Source organism: Bos javanicus, chromosome 23 (genome assembly GCF_032452875.1).
Source record: "Bos javanicus breed banteng chromosome 23, ARS-OSU_banteng_1.0, whole genome shotgun sequence".
NCBI lineage: Eukaryota > Metazoa > Chordata > Mammalia > Artiodactyla > Bovidae > Bos > Bos javanicus.
The window spans coordinates 31,584,634-31,608,705 of record NC_083890.1 but is presented as its reverse complement, the minus strand read 5'-3'; the positions used below and the strand labels follow the sequence as shown (position 1 = coordinate 31,608,705).

At 45.9% G+C, this 24,072-nt stretch overlaps 9 non-coding genes across 9 annotated transcripts; 2 read left to right on the top strand and 7 right to left on the bottom strand.

Annotated features, from left to right (window-relative positions):
• Window positions 1-521: 521 nt before the first annotated feature.
• On the top strand, window positions 522-603 carry TRNAS-GCU (transfer RNA serine (anticodon GCU)). The gene has a single exon. It is a non-coding gene; the product is annotated as a tRNA-Ser (tRNA).
• Window positions 604-3,006: 2,403 nt separating this feature from the next.
• On the bottom strand, window positions 3,007-3,088 carry TRNAS-GCU (transfer RNA serine (anticodon GCU)). The gene has a single exon. It is a non-coding gene; the product is annotated as a tRNA-Ser (tRNA).
• A 523-nt stretch (window positions 3,089-3,611) lies between these two features.
• On the bottom strand, window positions 3,612-3,683 carry TRNAM-CAU (transfer RNA methionine (anticodon CAU)). The gene has a single exon. It is a non-coding gene; the product is annotated as a tRNA-Met (tRNA).
• Window positions 3,684-7,063: 3,380 nt separating this feature from the next.
• TRNAI-AAU (transfer RNA isoleucine (anticodon AAU)) lies at window positions 7,064-7,137 on the bottom strand. Its single transcript has one exon. It is a non-coding gene; the product is annotated as a tRNA-Ile (tRNA).
• Window positions 7,138-7,666: 529 nt separating this feature from the next.
• TRNAV-CAC (transfer RNA valine (anticodon CAC)) lies at window positions 7,667-7,739 on the bottom strand. The gene has a single exon. It is a non-coding gene; the product is annotated as a tRNA-Val (tRNA).
• Window positions 7,740-8,805: 1,066 nt separating this feature from the next.
• Window positions 8,806-8,879, top strand: TRNAI-AAU (transfer RNA isoleucine (anticodon AAU)). Its single transcript has one exon. It is a non-coding gene; the product is annotated as a tRNA-Ile (tRNA).
• Window positions 8,880-9,527: 648 nt separating this feature from the next.
• Window positions 9,528-9,600, bottom strand: TRNAR-ACG (transfer RNA arginine (anticodon ACG)). The gene has a single exon. It is a non-coding gene; the product is annotated as a tRNA-Arg (tRNA).
• A 9,099-nt stretch (window positions 9,601-18,699) lies between these two features.
• Window positions 18,700-18,772, bottom strand: TRNAV-UAC (transfer RNA valine (anticodon UAC)). Its single transcript has one exon. It is a non-coding gene; the product is annotated as a tRNA-Val (tRNA).
• Window positions 18,773-21,083: 2,311 nt separating this feature from the next.
• Window positions 21,084-21,157, bottom strand: TRNAT-AGU (transfer RNA threonine (anticodon AGU)). Its single transcript has one exon. It is a non-coding gene; the product is annotated as a tRNA-Thr (tRNA).
• Window positions 21,158-24,072: the final 2,915 nt, after the last annotated feature.

Sequence of the window (24,072 nt, the reverse complement as noted above, 5' to 3'; positions counted from 1 at the left end):
GTGGCTCAGCTGGTGAAGAAACCACCACTCGCAATGCGGGAGACTTGGATTCCATCCCTGTGTGGGGCAGATGTCCACTCCGGATATCTACGCCTCTCTTTTCACTCCTATAGGTCAAGTTAACGGGAATTTTTAAAAAATCCTTCTCGAAGGCAATACACCTTGCTGTTACTTATGAAGAACCCAATCGCATTCAGTTTGTGGGAAAAACAGAAGGAAAAGAGTTAATTTCAAAAACGCAGGAGAATCAGATTACAGAAAAGAGAGAAAACGTCACCGTGACTGCGATGCAATGTGAGTACTGAAGAAGAATGAGAATTAAAGCTGGAGTCACAGCAGGTTAAAAGACTATCAAAGTGTGAAAGGTTCCCCAAGGAAGGAGTAAAGAATCAGTTCTTTGTGTAAATTCTCTGAAAAAGACTGCAGTTTGAAGAATGGTACTGGGCACAAACATGGAACTATAAAGGCTTTCCAACCAGTAATATATTTTAAAAGTTTCCAGACGCTGCAGTTTCCTGCGAGACGAGGTGGCCGAGTGGTTAAGGCGATGGACTGCTAATCCATTGTGCTCTGCACGCGTGGGTTCGAATCCCATCCTCGTCGGACTTTCTAGTGGAGGGGAAAAGTAAATTTTGCTCTGTATCTTGACAAAAGAACTGTATATAATTTTCTGCTTGTCCTCATTCTACCTCTCACTTTCTTTGTTCTTGCAGTTTCATTTCCATCCTGGTTACTCCCGTATTCACACTGTGGCGATTTTCTCTGTTTTCTATAATCTCATTCCTCATTGGTGACATTCTAGTGCTCAACCTCTGCCCTCGTTTCACATCTTTTCGTTCTCCACTCATTCTAGATCTTAGTTTAGTGCTCTTCCATGCCTGACTGAGTGCTATTGCTGTCTATTCTTAGGGTATGATATACGGCTTATATCTATCATGTTGTGGCACAAATTGCAGAGTCAATGGATCCAAAGTTTTGGTCTGAACCCAGGTATTCCCTCCTCCGAACAATTTAGAGGGTCAGTTCAGTACAGTTCAGTCGTGTCTGACTGTTTGCGATCCCATGGACTGCAGCATGCCAGTCCTCCCTGTCCATCACCAACTCACCAAGTCAGTGAAGTCCATTGAGTCAGTGATGCCATCTAACCACCTCATCCTCTGTTGTCCCTTTCTCCTCCTGCCTTCAATCTTTCCCAGCATCAGGGTCTTTTCCAAGGAGTCAGTTATTCACATCAAGTGGCCAAAGTATTGGAGTTTCAGCTTCAGCATAAGTCCTTCAAATGAATATTCAGGACTGGTTTCCTTTAGATGGACTGGTTGGACCCCCTTGCAATCCAAGGGACTCTCAAGAGTCTTCTCTAACACCACAGTTCAAAAGCATCAATTCTTTGGCACACAGCTTTCTTTATAGTCCAACTCTCACATCCATACATGACCACAGGAAAAACCATAGCTTTGACTAGATGGACATTTGTTGGCAAAGTAATGTCTTTGCTTTTTAATATGCTGTCTAGGTTGGTCATAACTTTTCTTCCAAGGAGCAAGTATCTTTTAATTTCATGGTTGCAGTTACCATCTGTAGTGATTTTGGAGCCTAAAAAAATAAAGTCTGACACTGTTTCCACTGTTTCCCCATCTATTTCCCATGAAGTGGTGGGACCGGATGCCATGATCTTCGTTTTCTGAATGTTGAGCTTTAAGCCAACTTTTTCACTCTCCACTTTCACTTTCATCAAGAGGCTTTTGAGTTCCTCTTCACTTTCTGCCATAAGGGTGGTGTCATCTGCATATCTGAGGTTCTTGATATTTCTCCCGGCAATCTTGATTCCAGCTTGTGTTTCTTCCAGTCCAGCGTTTCTCATGATGTACTCTGCATAGAAGTTAAATAAGCAGGGTGACAATATACAGCCTTGACGTACTCCTTTTCCTATTTGGAACCAGTCTGTTGTTTCATGTCCAGTTCTAACTGTTGCTTCCTGACCTGCATACAGATTTCTCAAGAGGCAGATCAGGTGGTCTGGTATTCCCATCTCTTTCAGAATTGTCCACAGTTTATTGTGATCCACACAGTCAAAGGCTTTGGCATAGTCAATAAAGCAGAAATAGATGTTTTTCTGGAACTCTCTTGCTTTTTCCATGATCCAGCAGATATTGGCAATTTGATCTCTGGTTCCTCTGCCTTTTCTAAAACCAGCTTGAACATCAGGAAGTTCATGGTTCACATATTGCTGAAGCCTGGCTTGGAGAATTTTGAGCATTACTTTACCAGCGTGTGAGATGAGTGCATAGGGTAACCAGGCAAAATAAGTTGAAGTATGTTAGTTTAGTGGGCTTCCAAATAAGAACATCTTCAAAGCAATAAGTAAAGGAGAGCAGGTCCCTCCACACCTCACCTCACCTTCCCAATCCCCCCATACCCTCCACCATCCTCCCAGCCCCAACTTCAGAAGATTTTTATTTTTCTATTTGATTTTTTTGAAATTTTCTCATTATTTATGGTGCTTGCTGTTTCAAGGAATTTTTATTTTCTTGTCACAGTGTAAGGACTCATTAAACAGTACTGTACAAAAAAGGGAAAACTTTCCTAAGATTTCTGTGTTTTCCTTCTTGAATTTGCCAGTTGAATTGTGATGCAGAAACCTATTTATTATACCATATTCATTTCATTTTCTCCTGCCTTTCAAACTTAATTCCTTTGCTCATTCTTCCCATAAAGTGCATGCGACTGGTGTCTTTATAAGTAATAGCAACAAGCATTGCATTCAAGGTTGATTTACAAAACATTCCAGCTAACCTGATCTAAATTTAGTAACCATGTAGAAGTGAAAGTCACTTAGTCGTGTCCCACTCTTTGTGACCAGGTGGACTGTAGTCCATGGAATTCTAAGCGCCAAAATACTGGAGTGGACATCTGCCCCACACAGGGATGGAATCCAAGTCTCCCGCATTGCGAGTGGTGGTTTCTTCACCAGCTGAGCCACAGCAGAAGGCCATAAACGCAACCAGACGACGAGGATGGGATTCGAACCCACGCGTGCAGAGCACAATGGATTAGCAGTCCATCGCCTTAACCACTCGGCCACCTCGTCGTACAGCATACGTATAGTCGTGAAAAGACAAGGGACAGACAGTAGGAGACTCGCGGACCAGTCCCCAGGCAGAAATCAAGAAAAACAAACAAACAAGAAAAGTTTTTTCTTTCGAGTGTAAAGAAGATATAAAACCCTAACTGGAGTCAAGTGTGTATGTTATTCCCTGGAAGAAGTAGTGCTGATCCATCGGAAATGGACAGTAAACTTGTCAACTATTCCGAAGTAAGAAGGGCCAGAGGTTTGCCTCTCTTTGGAAATGAGTGAGGAGGGCCGATTTTGCTATTACACCCTCACCCCCGCCCCCCGCCCCGGCCCCAGGGCCCTCGCCCAGGACGAAAGGAAAAAAAAGAAAAGAGAAAGGACGGGAAAGGAAAACGCTTGCTGGTTTGTAAAGATTAGGAAGGCGGTGGCAACGGTTCTAGGAGTGGTGAAAGGAGACGGTGCATCTGTAAGCTGACGAACTGTGTTGTGCCCGTGATGCTCGAGCGAGGAACTGGATGGGTGTCACGAAAAGAAAGCCTAGCAGAGGATGGTTTCGATCCATCGACCTCTGGGTTATGGGCCCAGCACGCTCCCGCTGCGCCACTCTGCTGACAGGTGGCCTGACTAGGCTGCTTTTTCCCTACTATGAGTATCATGAGCAACGTCCCATTTCCTTGTACAGATAAATTTTGGTTTGTTTATAAAATCGAAAGAATAAATCTCCCAGCGATAAGATCAAACTTCTACGACTTATTGTACGTGTAAAGACTCAAATCACTTTCTGAACTATTGCCCTAGGCAAGAAAAAGAAAAAGAGTCTTACCAGAGGATATGCTATATGACTCCGTTTCTACGAAATTCAAGAGCAGGCACATTACCTGGCGCTAGAAATCAGACAGCGATGAGCTTGCAGGAGGCAATATTGACTGGCGAGGGGGCATAAGGCGATTTTCTGGACTAATTGGCATGTCCTGAACCTCGAGCTGGGCGGTGGTCACGTGGGAGTAGTATACCTCGGTTAAGTTCATCCAGCTCAATTTACACGTAAGCTCTTTACATTTTAAAATATTCTTTAATAAAGTGTTGGGGAAAGGGTCCCACGGAGATGTAATAACCTAAAGGAAAGGAGAACGAGAGAGAGAGAGAGAGAGAGAGAGAGAGAGAGAAAGGGGACTAGAGGCATCAAGGGACTGAGAGGCGTGGCTCCGGTGGACTCAGGTGCTGGGCGAGTCCCACTGGTTCATCCAGTCCCAGCCTCTGAGGCTCTGCCAAGTGGCAATCATCACCCGGCCACCAAGGAGGACGACTGGAATTGACCCAGGGGGAAGGCACTGGTGCAGCAGGTAGGTGTTCCGATGTCCCGCGGGTGACAGCCAGGCGGCGATGAGGAAAGAGTGTGCGGATCGCCCATCTTCCAAGGCTCCCGCCCCCTCATCAGAAAGCGCCCACCTTCAGCCTGCCGGCCCGCCAGAGATCCGAATGCCCGTTTTGGTGACGTCAGCCCCTCGGCACTCCTGGACTCAGGCCCTGCTCTCCCACCAGAGCCCTCCTCTCCCACCACCAGCCCTGGCACACACACACACGGACACACTCACACTGGTACAGCGGAGAAGACCATGTGACCGGCGCTGGGGCCTGTAGCCTGAACCCTCCAGATAGGTTGACCCAGCTGGAACCTGGAGCCCGAGCCCAATATCTGCACACACTGCTTGCCACAAGCAGCAGGAGGCCCCATGTTTCCCGGAAAGGCGATGCCAACTGCCCCTAGGACAGGCCGCTGCACTAACCAACCTGCCCCTGTCTGCTCCCCCGCAGCCTGCAACCCCAGAGCAGAAACCCACAAACCGAAGAGGTCTCAGCTTTCCCCTCTTCCTCCTCCAAAGAGTGGAAAGGCCTGTTTCCAGCCGAGACAAAATTGCAAGGATCAGACGCACCCTCCTGCCTGAAAGAACCAAAACAGATCAGAAACACTTTTCCAGACACCAAACATCAGGCAAAGAAGGATGGTAATCTCTGACAGAAAAGAAATGAATGAGCGATTTTGCTGGGAACCGACGTGAGATCTAGGATTGCACCCGAGTTTTTACTGCCTTGAGAGAGTTTCCAAGGCCCAGTGCAGGCAGAGGCTGGTGAATTCTCTGAGTTGAAATGTTGGGGCGGATAAAGTCCAGGAGACCAAGACAGCTGGAGACGGCAGGACAGAGCACCGGAAAGGACAGAGCCGGGAGAAGAGGAAACTCCCGGAAGCTCTCCACATGGACCTTAACACTGGTCAGCGCACACAGGTAGGGAAACTATACAAGGCTGGGGAAAGAATCCCCACAGTGATCAGAGAAGGGACCGTGATACTGAATTGTCCTTTGAAATCAGAAGCAATCGTGGGAGATGCACGGCTGTCAACTGATGACAAGAGTCCAGATTTGATTCCTGGCCTAAAAAAAAAAAAAAAAGTCAGTCTTGTGGTCTTGTGTTTCTTGTTCAAAGTGGTCAAAGTGCTGCAGACACGTAGGGAGAGGAAGCATCCCGAATCAGTCCACCACCTTGCGCCGTCTCTCCTCACAAGGCAATCTTGGCTGTCAGTTCACCTTAAAGGGTCTTCAGAGACATGGAAAGAACGACCTTTTAAGAATGCCTCCTTACTTTGTATCTCTTGAGGATTTGAGAAAGGGCGTTGATTGAGCAACTACTTTGGAAAGACAATTTAAAATCGAATACGCTTTTGACAAAAGGTTGCCAGGAAACTTTTCCACTGCCCCTGCCCCCACCTCCCACCAAATTTTTCGTGTTAGGCCACCCTCTGACCCTGCCCAGCTCTCTGTCCTCATCTATTGGTCCCGGAGGAAAGAGAACCCTGCCTGCCTGGAAAAATGTTGGGCTTGTGGTAAGTGGAGAGCTGAACTGGGTAACGAGTGGGTAAAAGGTATGTGAGGGTGGCGGGTTTGGAACACAGTTAGAGGACTCTAACTGTCTCCTTACCTGTCTCCTGGGAAACCCGTATATGGGTCAAGAAGCAACAGTTAGAACTGGACGTGGAACAACGGACTGGTTCAAAATTGGGAAAGGCATAGGACAAAGCTGTATGTATATTGGCACCCTGCTTATTAAATTTCTATGCAGGGTACATCATGTGAAAGGCCGGGCTGGATGAATCACGAGCTGGAATCAAGATTGCCAGGAGAACTATCAACAACCTCAGATACGCAGATGATACCACTCTGATGGCAGAAGGCGAAGAGGAACTGAAGAGCCTCTTGATGAAGGTGAAAGAGGAGAGTGAAAAAGCTGGCTTAAACCTCAACATTCAGAAAACTAAGATCATGGCATCCGGTCCCATCACTTCATGGCAAACAGAAGGGGAAAACGCCAAAATCAATGCGGACGGTGACTGCAGCCACGAGATTAAAAGACGCTTGCTCCTTGGAAGAAGAGCTATGACCAACCTAGACGGCGGAGACGTAACTTAAAAAGCGGAGACGTAACTTTGCCGACAAAGGTCCGTACAGTCAAAGCTATGGTTTTTCCAGTAGTCATGTACGGATGTGAGAGCTGGACCATAAAGAAGGCTGAGCGCGAAAGAATTCATGCTTTCGAAGTGTGGTGCTGGAGAAGACTCTTGAGAGTCCCTTGGACTGCAAGGAGATCAAAGCAGTCAATCCTAAAGGAAACCCACCCCGAGTATTCATTGGAAGGACGGTCGCTGAAGCTGGAGCTCCAACACTTTGGCCACCCGATGCGAAGAGCCAGCTCACTGGGAAAGACCCTGATCCTGGGAAAGACGGAAGGCAAAAGGAGAAGGCGTCGGCAGAGGACGATGTGGTTAGACAGCATCCTCCAGGAGAGGGTGGAGGACTGACGAGCCTGGCGTCCCGACGGGACAGGCACAACCGCAAGGGGACTCTAGGCACTATTCTCAGGGCTGTGTAGGTTAAGAGGCAAGTTTTCTCGGAAAACAGTTGGCAGCCTCCTGGAGGAGGTGACCAAAGAGAACAGTGGCCCGTACGGGGATCGAACCCGCGACCTTGGCGTTATTAGCACCACGCTCTAACCAACTGAGCTAACCGGCCCCTGACTGCGTGAGTCCTCTTCTCTTCTTCCTTTCCTCTTACGGCCCCCGCCTCCCCTCCAAAATGTCAAGTTCCAACTGACCCTTACTGTTGCTTCTCTTAAGAGAGTTTCGTCATTGTCGTTGCCTTCCATCCTCAGTCAAAAGAATGAGACGCTTTCTCGGAGAAGAAAACCAAAAGAAAAGAAGGCACAATTGGTTTTCGGTCGTATTCCTTGACGTGAACGAGGAAACCGAAGGTTTTCGGAGGAAGCTGCGGTCTACGGCCCGGGGAATCCATGGAAGAATTTGCTGTTTGTGTAAAAGGCTCGCAGAAAGCGCCTTAAGCTGGGCTGAGTGCAGGCTCTGCCGTACGAGATGGAATACGGTGCCTGAAGACTATTCCGATGGGTCGGATCGTCGGTAGTTCCCCCAGGTTTACCGGTGAGACTCGGTGGGAGTTCGGAAGCCTCCTCAACTACCGAGTTTCTCGGAAGGTTCCTGAGAGGTTCCGGAGAACGGTTCAAAATGCAAACTCCGAAGAGCGAAGCTGTTCCCGCCCGGTTTCGAACCGGGGACCTTTCGCGTGTGAGGCGAACGTGATAACCACTACACTACGGAAACTTGCTTTCTCGGCTCCTTGATCATGTTTTCCCTCCCCGGCTGATGGTGTCCAAGCGGGAAAGGAGATTCCCGGCTAGCCCAAGCTGGCCACACCGAATCGGTTTTCTCTTTCAGGAAATGGTCGACGTTAGTGCGCCCTCCTATCACGACCAACAATGCTACAGTCAATGAGTCACACTAAGCAAATACTACCTCTAAGCGAAGAATTCCTTGCCAAAGGCAGAGCAGACGTTTTAGGCAGCGTCCGGGTACAGTAGATGTCGGAGAACTGCTCGATTTTGTCTTATGTGGGTTTGTGTGACCTTAGGAAGTTCTGTGATCACCATCTCTTGAGTGCCAGAAAAAGATTGCAATGACTGAAGACGATTCAATGATCCTGGTTGAAAAGTAAGCGCGATTCGGTGCCCTTGAACTCTAGCAGCTGCCCATTCTGTGACGGGCAGTGTTTGGCTGATAGAAACCGAGGGGCGGAGAGGGGCAAATGCCCACTGATCTGCCAGGCAGTCCTTACTTTGTCCCCCCTGACCTCAGTTCTGTGCCAGTTGAGCACAAATCACCCAGAGTCAGACTAGAATTGCTGTGGTCGGTAACATCCTCAAGGCACTAACACTGCTGTTGTAGATATCATCAGTAACATCCAAAGTCAGTTTGTTTCTCCGGGGCAAGCTGAGCTAACGAATCTCCGAGCCGTGGACTACGAGGGCAGCGAACGGTAAACCGGAAACATCCTGAATCCTGAAATGTCAAAAGTCGGTGATCAATCCCAGATTCTTTGGTCTTCCGCTTGAAACAAACAAACAAACAGACAGAGAAGACAGACAGACAGACAGACAACAACAAAACACCGCTAACTGAAAGACCAAGAGGGAGTGGACGTGAGGCTCGTCTCCTGCTCCCTCGCTTGGCGGCCTTTGGTCCAAAGGGCTGCTGTCCGAGTTTGGCTTTGTGTGCAGAGGTCACAGCAGATGTTTGTTGGGTTACGCGTGGAACAGCTCTCCGAGGACCACGAAAAAGAAGTGTAACCGCGGCAAACAGAGGTCTTAAGTTGTAGATCAAGACTTGTCATGGCCGGTTAGCTCAGTTGGTTAGAGCGTGGTGCTAATAACGCCAAGGTCGCGGGTTCGATCCCCGTACGGGCCAAGGGGACTTTTGCTCCTTATCACTCAAGGTGTTACCTGTTTGAACCCTGGAGTTGTATGTAATGTAACTTGGGTTGCTTAAACAAAACAAAAAAAATAGCGTGTTACTCCTCCCTCTTGAAACTGTCCTACCGGCGCTCTTCTGGAAGTCGGGGTGCAGGGCCAGCTCCGATATCCGGCGCCCAACACCCTGGGCTTTCTTGGATTTAACGTTTCCTCAGTCAAAGCCACTCTTCTTTCTATTAGGAAGAGGGGAGGGCGTGGTGAAGGGTAACCCAGTGGGAATAAGTGGCGAAGACACTTGCCGAGCCTTCTTCCTTCCTACGTTCCATCTCTTTCTTGTTCCTCGTCCTCCTCTTCTTTTTTCTTAAAGCCTGTTTGATGTGAAACTCAGTACAGGTGTCCCTATGTGGTCCTTTCCCCCTCCGTATTTGCTGTGGGAGATCGAAACCAGAAAATGCTTGATTGTGAATGTTCCAGTGATCGCAATCACTTGAAGGGTCCTTCGGACTCCCACAAGACGTAGGATGGCCCCACGGGGTAACAAGAAGCAAGGCTGAGGGAGCTTTTCGTAGCGCTTGTGAGCCGCCAAAGCTTGGAGAGTTGGGGTGTGGTTCAAGTGCAGGAAGATCAGTTGTGCAAAAGGTTTCGAGCCAGCCAGGAGTCGAACCTAGAATCTTCTGATCCGTAGTCAGACGCGTTATCCATTGCGCCACTGGCCCCCTGCGACGAGAGGGCTTAAGCATGTCTATTTCAATGAGGCCTCCGAAGTCGCTGGTTCTGCTATGAAGATAGAAATAACCCCGAAACTGATGACTCCCACCGATTCTCTTCATTTGGGGTTAGTGTACGTACTACAACGTTGCTTTCCATGTCTACATTTTGGATTACAAGCAAATTTAACCCTTAGGACTTTCCATACATGATAGAAAGAAGTCACTCCTTGAGAGCAAGTTTTCTGCTGGGAGTGCTCTTGGTTAATTTCTGCTACCTGTTAATCTGGCGTGCTTCCACCTCCCTCATCTATTCTATACTTCTTTGGGGCCCTGATGATGCGTCTGCGGATGGTTACTGACTGCCCTGTATTCTCTTTAACTAAGTGTTTTTAAAATAAAGTACACTTATTTGGTTTGGAAGTGCATTTGGCCCTAAGAATCACATTCTACTCCTCTTACTGTTAAGAGTAGTTAATACTCCCTAAGAGGGAGAATCATGGCCAAATTCTATGATAAATCATGCGTCGGATAAAAGCATGCAGAAGTCAATGGTAAAGGCAAAAAGAGGCAAGAAGGCAGGAAAGGTATACTCAAAGGTGCAGAAACCACATTAGGCAGAGACTGCTGGAATTCAGGAAATGATTTAATACCACACAAAATTTAAACAGGCAGACATGCTCTCTTTAGACACCGTGGTTATATGTTTCTTTTTGTTTTCAAGTTGGGCATAAGGAACACGTCAAAATATACAACTGCCTTGAGAGAAGGATGTTGGATGTTGAGAGAGACAGGGCATAGTAATGTTCTTGATGGCACAAACTTGGAATCCAGAATGCAACGCTTTCTCACCCCAGCATTGCCATCTGTTGCCTAACTGGCCTTTGCGATAAAAGACCAGGTGTACAGAAGCTAACAGAAATGTGAAGATTTATGCAGAAAGCTTTGGGGAAGTTTTATCTGAAGGAGTGATGATGGAGGGGAAGTTTCGAGGTTGAGGAGATCGTAACTAGGAACAGAGGGGGAACAAATAATATATTCACAAGTCTCTGGGAAATGAGAGGACAGGGTGGTGGGGAGAGAAGGGGGCAGTGAAGTGTGAAATGAAGCTGGAGACATAGGAGAGGCCATGGAGAGGATTTGAGGCCATAAGCTTAAGGGTCATGTCATAAAATAGGTCTCAGATGTTCAGGTGGCAGGCGACCCTTTCAGAAACACCGCTTCCTGCCTTTCATCCATTTGTCCTCTCAAAGTTCACAGAATCTGAGATCTAGTCTGATCTAATCTGAGTAAAAGTCAGCTAAAATTCCCCCAAATATTGGAGAAAACTCCCAGGCATTCAAACCACGCAGCCCCCTTTAGACCGCAGCGGGCAACAGCGGTGGTCCCGGTGGACAGCCCGGCCAATCCGCCCGACTCCCTCAGTTAGAATTTCAGGGATCTGCCAGCCCCGGGTGCTGAGCTCCACCAGCGCAGAGGCAATGGGAGTGCAGACATCGAGGTATCACTTCCCTGAACGCGGGAGCCCCCGTTTTGCAGTCTGTACTCAGGTGTCAAGGGAAATAATCAACAAGCAGTCTATACCCGGAACAGAAGAAAAAGCGTGAATCAAGCCAAACTAAGGACGATAGCCCCGTGTGAGTGTCTCTCACTTATTCTGATGAACGGCTCCGGAGAAACACGGTTTTCAGCAGTTTTATACCGTGTCTATTTATATAGATTGATTATATATATTTATATAGGTTGATGTCGACATTCTAGGAATCAGCGAACTGAAATGGACTGGAATGGGTGAATTTAACTCAGATGACCATTATATCTACTACTGCGGGCAGGAATCCCTCAGAAGAAATGGAGTGGCCATCATGGTCAACAAAAGAGTCCGAAATGCAGTACTTGGATGCAATCTCAAAAACGACAGAATGATCTCTGTTCGTTTCCAAGGCAAACCATTCAATATCACAGTAAGCCAAGACTATGCCCCAACCAGAAACGCTGAAGAAGCTGAAGTTGAACGGTTCTATGAAGACCTACAAGACCTTTTAGAACTAACACCCAAAAAAGATGTCCTTTGCATTATAGGGGACTGGAATGCAAAAGCAGGAAGTCAAGAAACACCTGGAGTAACCGGCAAATTTGGCCTTGGAATACGGAATGAAGCAGGGCAAAGACTAATAGAGTTTTGCCAAGAAAATGCACTGGTCAGAACAAACACCCTCTTCCAACAACACAAGAGAAGACTCTATATATGGACATCACCAGATGGTCAACAGCGAAAGCAGATTGATTATATTCTTTGCAGCCAAAGATGGAGAAGCTCTATACAGTCAGCAAAAACAAGACCAGGAGCTGACTGTGGCTCAGACCACGAACTCCTTATTGCCAAATTCAGACTGAAATTGAAGAAAGTAGGGAAAAACACTAGACCATTCAGGTATGACCTAAATCAAATCCCTTATGATTATACAGTGGAAGTGAGAAATAGATTTAAGGGCCTAGATCTGATAGATAGAGTGCCTGATGAACTATGGAATGAGGTTCGTGACATTGTACAGGAGACAGGGATCAAGACCATTCCCATAGAAAAGAAATGCAAAAAAGCAAAATGGCTGCCTGGGGAGGCCTTACAAATAGCTGTGAAAAGAAGAGAACTGAGAAGCAAAGGAGAAAAGGAAAGATATAAACATCTGAATGCTGAGTTCCAAAGAATAGCAAGAAGAGATAAGAAAGCCTTCTTCAGCGATCAACACAAAGAAATAGAGGAAAACAACAGAATGGGAAAGACTAGGGATCTCTTCAAGAAAATCAGAGATACCAAAGGAACATTTCATGCAAAGATGAGCTCGATAAAGGACAGAAATGGTATGGACCTAACAGAAGCAGAAGATATTAAGAAGAGATGGCAAGAATGCACAGAAGAACTGTACAAAAAAGATCTTCACGACCCAGGTAATCACGATGGTGTGATCACTGACCTAGAGCCAGACATCCTGGAATGTGAAGTCAAGTGGGCCTTACAAAACATCACTACGAACAAAGCTAGTGGAGGTGATGGAATTCCAGTTGAGCTATTCCAAATCCTGAAAGATGATGCTGTGAAAGTGCTGCACTCAATGTGCCAGCAAATTTGGAAAACTCAGCAGTGGCCACAGGACTGGAAAAGGTCCGTTTTCATTCCAATCCCAAAGAAAGGCAATGCCAAAGAATGCTCAAACTACCACACAATTGCACTCATCTCACACGCTGGTAAAGTAATGCTCAAAATTCTCCAAGCCAGGCTTCAGCAATATGTGAACCGTGAACTTCCTGATGTTCAAGCTGGTTTTAGAAAAGGCAGAGGAACCAGAGATCAAATTGCCAACATCTGCTGGATCATGGAAAAAACAAGAGAGTTCCAGAAAAACATATACTTCTGCTTTATTGACTATGCCAAAGCCTTTGACTGTGTGGATCACAATAAACTGTGGACAATTCTGAAAGAGATGGGAATACCAGACCACCTGATCTGCCTCTTGAGAAATTTGTATGCAGGTCAGGAAGCAACAGTTAGAACTGGACATGAAACAACAGACTGGTTCCAAATAGGAAAAGGAGTACGTCAAGGCTGTATATTGTCACCCTGTTTATTTAACTTCTATGCAGAGTACATCATGAGAAACGCTGGACTGGAAGAAACACAAGCTGGAATCAAGATTGCCGGGAGAAATATCAAGAACCTCAGATATGCAGATGACACCACCCTTATGGCAGAAAGTGAAGAGGAACTCAAAAGCCTCTTGATGAAAGTGAAAGTGGAGAGTGAAAAAGTTGGCTTAAAGCTCAACATTCAGAAAACGAAGATCATGGCATCCGGTCCCACCACTTCATGGGAAATAGATGGGGAAACAGTGGAAACAGTGTCAGACTTTATTTTTCTGGGCTCCAAAATCACTACAGATGGTGACTGCAGCCATGAAATTAAAAGACGCTTACTCCTTGGAAGGAAAGTTATGACCAACCTAGATAGCATATTCAAAAGCAGAGACATTACTTCGCCAGCAAAGGTGCGTCTAGTCAAGGCTATGGTTTTTCCTGTGGTCATGTATGGATGTGAGAGTTGGACTGTGAAGAAGGCTGAGCGCCGAAGAATTGATGCTTTTGAACTGTGGTGTTGGAGAAGACTCTTGAGAGTCCCTTGGACTGCAAGGAGATCCAACCAGTCCATTCTGAAGGAGATGAGCCCTGGGATTTCTTTGGAAGGAATGATGCTAAAGCTGAAACTCCAGTACTTTGGCCACCTCATGTGAAGAATTGACTCATTGGAAAGGACTCTGATGCTGGGAGGGATTGGGGGCAGGAGGAGAAGGGGATGACAGAGGATGAGATGGCTGGATGGCATCGCTGACTCGCTGGACGTGAGTCTGAGTGAACTCCGGGAGTTGGTGATGGACAGGGAGTGCTGGCGTGCTGCCATTCATGGGGTCGCAAAGAGTCGGACACGACTGAGCGACTGATCTGATCTGATCTGATCTGATCTGATAGTCTTTGCAGCCAAAGATGGAGAAGCTCTATACAGTCAGCAAAAACAAGATCGGGAGCTGACTGTGGCTCAGATCACGAACTCCTTATTGCAATTTTCAGACTTAAATTGAAGAAAGCAGGGAAAAGCACTAGGCCATTCAGGTATGACCTAAATCAAATCCCTTATGATTATACAACAGAAGTGACAAATAGATTCAAGGGATTAGAATATGACAGACAGAGTGCCTGAAGAACTGTGGACAGAGGTTGGTGACATTGGACAGGAGGCAGTGATCGAGACCATCCCCAAGAAAAAGAAATGCAAAAAGGCAGAATGGTTGTCTGAGGAGGCCTTACAAATAGCTGAGAAAAGAAGAGAAGTGAAAGGCAAAGGAGAAAAAGAAAGATATACCCATTTGAATGCAGAGCTCCAAAGAATAGCTAGGAGAGATAAGAAAGCCTTCCTCAGTGGTCAATGCAAAGAAATAGAGGAAAACAATAGCATGGGAAAGACTAGAGATCGCTTCAAGAAAGTTAGAGATACCAAGGGAACATTTCATGCAAAGATGGGCACAATAAAGGACAGAAATGGTATGGACCTAACAGAAGCAGAAGATATTAAGAAGAGGTGGCAAGAATACACAGAAGAACTATACAAAAAAATATCTTCATGAGCCAGATAACCACGATGGTGTGATCATTCACCTAGAACCAGACATCCTGGAATGGGAAGTCAAGTGGGGCTTAGGAAGCACCACTATGAACAAAGCTAGTGGAGGTAATGGAATTCCAGTTGAGCTATTTCAAATCCTAAAAGGTGATGCTGTGAAAGTGCTGCACCCAATCGGACAGCAAATGTGGAAATCTCAGCAGAGGCCCCAGGACTGGAAAAGGTCAGTTTTCATTCCAGTCCCAAAGAAAGGCAGTGCCAAAGAATATTCAAACTACCACACAATTGCACTCATCTCACACGCTAGCAATGTAATGCTCAAAATTCTCCAAGCCAGGCTTCAACAGGACGTGAGCTGTGAACTTCCAGATGTTGAAGCTGGATTTAGAAAAGGCAGAGGAACCAGAGATCAAATTGTCAACATCTGGTGGATCATTGAAAAAGCAGGAGAATTCTAGAAAAACATCTACTTCTGCTTTATTGACTACGCCAAAGCCTTGGACTGTGTGGATCACAAGAAACTGTGGGGAATTCTTCAAGAGATGGGAATACCAGACCACTTGACCTGCCTCCTGAGAAACTGTATGCAGGTCAAGAAGCAACAGTTAGAACCGGACATGGAACAGCAGAGTGGTTCCAAATCGGGAAAAGAGTACGTCGAGGCTGTATATTGTCACCCTGCTTATTTAAGGTCTACGCAGAGTACATCATGCGAAGTGCTGGGCCGGATGAAGCACAAGCTGGAATCAAGATTGCCGGGGGAAACATCAATAACCTCAAATATGCAGATGACACCACCCTTATGGCAGAAAGCAAAGAACTAAAGAGCCTCTTGATGAAAGTGAAAGAGGAGAGTGAAAAAGATGGCTTAAACCTCAACATTCAGAAAACGAAGATCATGGCATCCGGTCCCATCACTTCATGGCAAATAGATGGGAAACAATGGAAACAGTGAGAGGGGGCTCACTCTCACTGTTTTGGGGGTCTCCAAAATCACTGCAGATGGGTTGCTGACTGCAGCCATGGAATTAAAAGATGCCTGCTCCTTGGAAGAAAAGCTATGACCAGCGTAGACAGCATATTTAAAAGCAGAGACATTACTTTGCTGACAAAGGCCCGTCTAGTCAAAGCTATGGTTTTTCCAGTAGTCATGTATGGATGTGAGAGGTGGACTATAAAGAAAGCTGGGCACCAAACAACTGATGCTTTAGAACTGTGATGTTGGAGAAGCTTCTTGAGAGTCCCTTGGACTGCAGGAAGTTCCAACCAGTCTATCCTAAAGGAAATCAGTCCTGAACATTCATTGGAAGGACTGATGCTGAAGCTGAAGCTCCAATATTTTGGCCACCTGATGTGAAGAACTGACTCATTGGGAAAGAACCTGATGCTGGGTAAGATTGAAGGCAGGAGGCGAAGGGGATGACAGAGGATGAGGTGGTTGGATGGCATCACCGACTCGATGGACATGATTTTGGGCAAGCTCCAGGAGTTGGTGATGGACAGGGAAGCCTGGTGTGCTGTGGTTCATGGGGTGGCAAAAAGTTGGACTCGACTGAGCAAGTGAACTGAACTGATTCCTTGTCAGAACAAAAAAACATCAAAAGTGAAATGGCACATTCCTTAAAGGTTTCAAAAAAAAAAAAAAAAAAAGGCAGATCAGCCAGTTCACATCAGATTAGTCTGGCCCAGGCACCTGGGAAATACTACTAGTGCTCACCTCTCAGGGAGAAAGGCATTTAAGCTTTACCTTTAAAACAGACTTTTTTTTTTTTTTTTGCCTTTCATTAGGCACGAACATATGTAAGCCAGCATGACTTTCCCATACCTCAACATGTGACCATTTCTTTCAAAACCATCTAGTAGAAATACAGATTTTATTTTCTTGGGCTCCAAAATCACTGTGGATGATGACTGCAGCCACAAAATTAAAAGACACTTGCTCCTTGGAAGAAAAGCTATGAGATACCTAGAAAGCGGATTAAAAGGCAGAGACAGCATTTTGCCAATGAAGATCCCTCTCTCTGGTCAAAGCTATGGTATTTCCAGCAGTCTTTTAGGGATGAGAGAGTTGGACCATAAAGAGGGCTGAGCGTGGAACTGTGCTGGAGAAGCCTCTTGAGGGTCCCTTGGACTGCAAGGAGATCAAACCAGTCAATCATAAAGGAAATCAACCTTGAATATTCATTGGAAGGACCGATGCTGAAGCCGAAGCTCGAATGTTTTGGCCACCTGATGTGAAGAGCTGACTCACTGGAAAAGACCCTGACGTTGGGAAAAATTGAGGGCAGGAGGAGAAAGGGGACAGAGGATGATCTGATTGGATGGCATCATCGACACAGCGGACATGAATTTGAGCAAACTCTGGGAGATAGTGAAGGGCAGGGACACCTGGCGTGCTGCAATCCGCGGGGTCCCGTAGAGTGGGACACGACTTAGCGACTGAACAGCAGCAACAACGGAAATACCATGTGCGGTATTTTATGTGTTTTTTAAATTAAAAAAAAAAAAAAAGTCTGTCCCTAAAATACACGCGCCACCGACTCAATGTACCATTAAAACATTTCCCCCTGTCCTTTCTCACTTGTGAGAAATCCCTCACTCGGCCCGGCAAATCCAAAGTGCGCTGTTCATGGTCCTGACTCCGGGAATAGTTCTGGTTTCCCGGGGGCGACGCGGACCTTCTCCGCCTGCCCGTCGCGAGCTTCGTGTTGATCTGGATGCCGAGTCCCCGAACCGTCCGAGAAGAGCCGCTGCTGGCCTAGATACCCTGCCTGCGAGGGTCCCCAGGCCCCGTTCCGTGTGTGTCTGTCCCACGGCCTTGTCTCGAAACACACACGCAGACAAACGCACCTCCACTCCATTCCGATCTCAACCTGGGACTGTTCTGTGCCTAAATGGAACTGTCTTTTGAACCCGGGGAAGCGACGGGTCTGTGCGACTGAAGGACAACCCGTGGCAGAATGTGACCAGTCCGCCCAGGCAAACCTAGGTGGGTGGGTAATTGGGTCCGGCTGCAGATGACCGCGTGCTGCCTTCCGCGTGCAGATGACCCAAGCTCCCGGCAAAGGGGCGAGTCGGCGTCGACCGCGTGGTGCAAACATTTGAGCAGAGATTCGGATCCAGGCGGACTACGGAATAATTCTCTGAGGGTACTGGTGGGGATCTGCACGTGGACCCGGGGAATTAGGAGAAAAAGGAAAGGACAGTGAGATTAAGCAACGGTCTCCACCCGACACAAGATCTCCGTGTAGTTTCTGGGGACAGGAAACTTCTGATTCATTGCTTCCATCCCCTCCGCCATTCCTTTCCACCTTCTGCGCACACAGATTTTATGTCGAAGGTTTTTGAAAATATTTCTGGTACGGGGGAAAAAAAATTGCCAGAGATGGGAGACATCTGGAAACCTCCCCTTTTTTCCGTCTGTTGGTTTTAGCTTCTTGTTTGACCGATTGCATTCTTTCGTTGATTCACTTGTACTGCTGTAGGCCTACCTCAGTTGCTTCGGGCCAGCTGCTTGCATTTCAAATCATTTGCCCACAGGCTAACAGTGAAAGCGAAAACAATAAAGTTTGGTGAAGAAAATGTAGCGAAATACTTCCATGCATTTGAGATGAGCGACTATATGTTAGACAGGACAGAAGGCGCACTAAGCGTCCAGGACATAATAAGCACTAAGCTACCCCCGTACCTCACAAAATCCGACCCCTTTTCCCTCAAAATTGCTCTAGGAGAGAACATTATAGTTGACACATTGTAAAGCTGCTGGAGTCAGAGGAACGTCAAGAAATGTTAAACTACAGTAAGTATTTTAAAAGGCCGTAGGTGAGAGCACGGGTGCTCTGAGGATACGTTGGAATCGGGAACCTTGGAGAGGGCAGCAAAATCCCAAGGAAATCTTTGCACTTGTCTATAAGACAGCAAAAGCCGGCGGCTTGGGCTGTTTCCGCCCGGTTTCGAACCGGGGACCTTTCGCGTGTAAGGCGAATGTGCTAACCGCTACACCACGGAAACGTCACGCCCGTATGAGGTATTACAAGTCCCATAAAACGGCATACTCGGTTCCTTGGTTGCTCCCCACTCCCCCCGCCCCCCGTCACGCCCCCAATCTAGTAATTTTGAATATTTCTCTTGCAGAATGTGTTCACTCGCGGTGCCTTGCTTTCCATCGTTTCAAAAACTTTTGCTAAAAGAATAATATCGAAATTCTATGGCTCATACTGCTACTGCTGCTGCTAAGTCGCTTCAGTCGTGTCCGACTCTGTGCGACCCCATAGACGGCGGCCTACCAGGCTCCCCACCAAACCTAACTCAGTGGTGGGGGTGGTTTAGTCGCTAAGTCGTGTCCGACTCTTGCCACCCCATGGACTGTAGTCTGCCAGGCTCCTCTGTCCATGGGATTCTCCAGGCTGGACATCTGGAAACAACCCACTGGAGTGGGGATGTTCCCGACCCAGAGATCAAAGCCGGGTCTCCCGCATTGCAGGCAGATTCTTTACCGCCTGAGCTAGGAGGGAGCAGAGTCCAAACACCTTCCCAAACATCAGGCAGGGTGTCCTCAGGTTCCAAGGGCATTTGATTACGAGCAACAACCCGATACTGTCCTGTGCCTTTGATTTCCACCTCTCTTCCTCATCGTCGGAGCCAGAACACAACGCACAGAGTCCTGAAGACCACCGAACTTCCGAGAGGGCCAAACTCGCCTTGGAGGAGACTGCCGAGCGGGGTTGGGATGGCCTGTGCCCTCTTGACTCTGAGAAAGGAGTGCCAAAAGGAGCAGTGTTTGGGAATTCATGGGACTGGATTTTGCGCCAGAATAAGTCGAGGTGGGAGGCATCAGTCAACTTATTATCCAGCGTCACTCACACTGCCCTGGAACGACTGTGCTTTGAGCGATCTGAATTTGTTCAACAGATGCCCACCTTGCCTCTCCTTTGTTTTTCTCTTCATGTCACCTGACCTTCCTCATTGTATTTTCCCTCTTCTCAGTACTTCCCTCGAGGACCAGGAAGGTGCTCAGCAGCGAAAGTGTAGTCTTTCATTAAATCCCATGTGAGAAATTCCTGATATCTTTGCACCAGCTCTGCATCGGCATCTTTCACAAATAGCAGCGCTGAGAGCTCCTGCTCTCAGCAAAACTAAAACTAGGATTGGTCACAACGTTGCAGGAAACAGAGTCGAGAGACAATATTTCCCAATCAGCAAGTTTGGGATTTAGTTTCCCATAATTTGATTAGAAGTTTATTTTTAAGCCAGTAAGGAGTAGCCCCACCATGTACCCAATCCTGACCCTACCAGATGTCCTGAAAAATTATGCAAGCAACTCAAAGGGCCCTTTGGGGTATGTGACTCCTGAACGCACAAAGGCTTTTCGGATCAAAATGTACTTTTTAAACAGTTGAAGTTCATAAACAAAGAATGCTTTAAAAAGTCAGTTTGCCCGCACCTTAAAAAAAAAAAAAAGAATATAATTTTGTGTATTTTGTCATTGACTATTCTTTATCCTCTTTTAGATATAACCTCAGTTCTTCTCCTTCCAAAATTTCCAGTATCGTCAAGAGTCCATTTCACATCGAAAAGAGGAAACAGTTACAACACAACTTGATTCACACTACCGTAATTTATATTAGAATGTCTTTCCTCTTCTTTTATTTCTTTTGATTTCATTTCATTCACTAAGGATAAATGAGTAAAAACAATGCTGGATTACCTAGTGATTCAGGAAGACAGCTGCAACATATGGAAGTGCAGAACTTGAAAACACACCCACTGAACTAGACCAGTAAGTCTCTGGCCTTGCTTCATGAAGTATCGTCCATGGAACAGGAGTGTAGCGTCTGAGATTGTAGAAATGCTGACTTTCAGGCCCCTGTTGCAGATGCAGTTATTTAAAACCCTCATTATAATGGATCACACCAGGTCATTCACATGCCCATAAAATTTTGAGAAGCGCGACTGTAAGGCACTACTAAAGTTGGTGCCAAATCGGGGTGGTGGGAGTTCGCGGGGGAGGGGGTGGCTCTGAAGAGGGACATGACAATTCAATGATTCCATGAAGAAAAACAAATGACTCCATTGTGGTAAAAGTTCTAGGAGGCAAACATAATTGAAGAGATCCCACAAAACCAAACTGGCAACTTCTGAGACCTGATCTAAAACGCGAAGGAAACACCGAGAGGCAGTTCTAATTCTCATCTCAAGACCGTCTGAGAACCACCTTTTTATGGCTATCGGGAGAGCATTCCTAGTACTCCCGGGCTTGATGGGAGGTAAACAGATTTCATTTTTTAAACTTGTTTTGCTCTATTTAAAACAGTCTTGCCTGAGGCCCCGCTGGGATTTGAACCCAGGATCTCCTGTTTACTAGACAGGCGCTTTCACCAACTAAGCCACGGAGCCAGCTGCAGTTGACCCTTGGTTCCTAACATTATTTGAAGGAGTTTTCGCTTTCCTGGCTCACCAATGCATTTCTCAAGAACTTAAGATCAACACTACAATCTCAGGACTCTTTCTCAAAATTTCTATCAAGTCTTTTACCCTCTCTTGTCTGAAATATGCACAGAAGTTTACATGCTGAGCCAAGACAAGAAAAACCTTCTGAACCTCTGAACCCTTGAAATCGATAGCCAAGTCGTTTGACTTTTGCACCTTCCTATGGGAGATACTTTTCACTTTCATGCATTGGAGAAGGAAATGGCAACCCACTCCAGGCCAGTGTTCTTGCCTGGAGAGTCCCAGTGACGGCGGAGCCTGGTAGGCTGCCGTCTGTGGGGTCGCACAGAGTCGGACACGACTGAAATGACTTAACAGCAGCATGGGAGATACTAATACTTCTCCCTTTCGAATCTGTAAAAGGAAAACGATGGTGCTTATCAGTCTTGAAACATAGCATGAAATGGAGCGCTTGAAAGGACTTCACCACATCTTTTGCTACGCTCACTGTCAAAGAGCAGTATCTTACAAGAGAGGAGTGTGCCTGTTCATATTTATTTTAGAGCAACGTGGACGGTAAAGGCATGCAAAAGGGAAAAGGAAGGTAAGAATTCAGCAAATGTCAACATGCAAGAATGACGTTTGACACAGAAACACAGACAATTAAAACTTTGGTAGACATGTCTTACATTAAAAATGTCATCAAGTTCTTGACTTGTCTGAGTTCCTAAAATGGACACTTACTGCATAATTATCAGAGAATAGTCCTCTCCTCTGAGCATGAGGCAGTATGCGATGATGCTTTAGAGCTCAAACTCTGATGTCAGACTCCACTGATTCTTTGTTCCAAATCTGTCATTATACTCGTGACTTTGAGAAAATGTAAAACCTCTATTTATTATTTTTATTTACTCAAATTCTTTGAAGAGTGCTGGCAGGTAGTGTAGATTATTTCTAGCCTCAATCTATAAGACTGCTACAAGTGTTCTATATCTAGGCCGCATAAACAATACTGCTTCCACAGGTGCTAGTGAATAGTGTCAGGAAGCTGCCAGTATCTTTTGCAATAACAGACTTTTGTTTTGTGGTTTGTTTGTTTGTTTTTTTTTTCCCAACAACTGTAGCTTCTCGAGTACTTCTGTAAAGGTAGGTCACATTTTCCATTTATTTCTATTTGAAGAACTCCTTCATTGCAATCACATACTGCTATAGGATTACAATTTTTCTGCCCAATGTGATTGCACTTTATCAAGTATTTTGTGAATTAATGGGAAAACTAAGTTAAGTTAGGAACCACCTGCTGTTAAGCACATCAAAGGCTTAAAAATCAAAGCACACAAATAAGAATAACACACACACACACACACACACACACAAGAAAACAAACCCACCTAACATTAAAGTAACCTTTGGTCTCCCAGTTCAAAAAAGAAGGGGTGAGTAATATTGCCTGGGCAAAGTATGATCTCTGTGACGACCCCACGGAAGAACAGTGAACTGGCCATTGTTCTGTCTGAAAATCTTGGATTGTGTCATGGGAACACAGGGCAAGACGGTCTTGCCCTTTATAATGGGCAAGATGTCACAAAGAGCAGTGGTTAAGATGTTTATTGACACAAATGGAAATATTTTCTGGCCAAGCTAGGAAAGAAAACATTTCAGGTGTTATTTGAAACTTTGTGAGAGAAACTCACCGAACTTCAAGTTCAATATACACCGTATAGCTCCATTTCAGATGTCTTTTACAGGCTGAAGACGAATGTCATTGGTCTGGTTTGCATTTCAGTGTGGGAATGGGACTCTGGGAGAATAATCTGCAGCATGTACCATCTTGCACAGGTCACCATGTAAATATTTCTGCATGTCCTTCACCAAAGAAGACATCAATCACATTCCTTCAGCTTTTAAGAACTGCCTGTCATGGACCTACTGCCCACCAGGCATTTGTCTCAACTCTGATTTAAGTGGTGGGAAACAGACACATTTCCTATGCGAATTTTGAAACACAAATTTTTATTTTGGAGTATATTTAGAAAAGTTGCAAAAACAATAGAGTTTCTTTGTACCCATTTCAGAGTTTCCTTTAATTAGCTTCTTGGGTTACCACGGTACCTTTATTAAAGCCAAGAAACCAACACTGCTACTTTAATAATAACTAAACTCATGTATTTGTGTGTGTCACATCTGTTCTTACACTAATGTCTTCCCCCCCCACCCACGGGATCCCACATTGCATTCAGCCTCCTCTGGTCTGTGATTATTTCTTGGTGCGGATGAATTATTTTTATCCGGTATTTTTATGACTATCTTCCAGTCTAGGTTTGTCTGATAGTTTTCACACGAAGGCCTGGGCTACAGGTTTCTGGACGAGACCACAGAGATGAAGTACTTGTCCCATCACTTCCTATCAGATGTGACTTGATAGGAGGATAGCTTACCATTAGTGATGCCAACCTTGATCACTTTTAAGGGAGTGTTTGCTGTTTTTCTCCCTGGTGAAGTTTCTTCCTATGTTTTCCTACTTCTTCCTGGATATTTAGAAGCTAGTCGGTCAGGATGGCCCATATTCCAGAAGGGAGAGGTTAAATCTCCATCTCCTGGTGGGTTGGTGGAGAATAGTTCCAACCTTAGTTGGAATGCATCAGTAAGAAAAATACATCCCTTCTCCTGTATTCATTGATTTACTTATTTAATCACTGATTTATAACAGTACGGACTCATGAATACATATTTTATACTTAGTTTGCATCATTATCTCAAACTATATTATTTGTTGTTCAAAGTGTTTCAGGTTTGGCCATTGATGGCTCCAGCTCATAAAGAGACAGCTGACAAAACTGCTTCCTTCCTGCTGTGTTTGTATCAATAGAGTTTTTTCACAT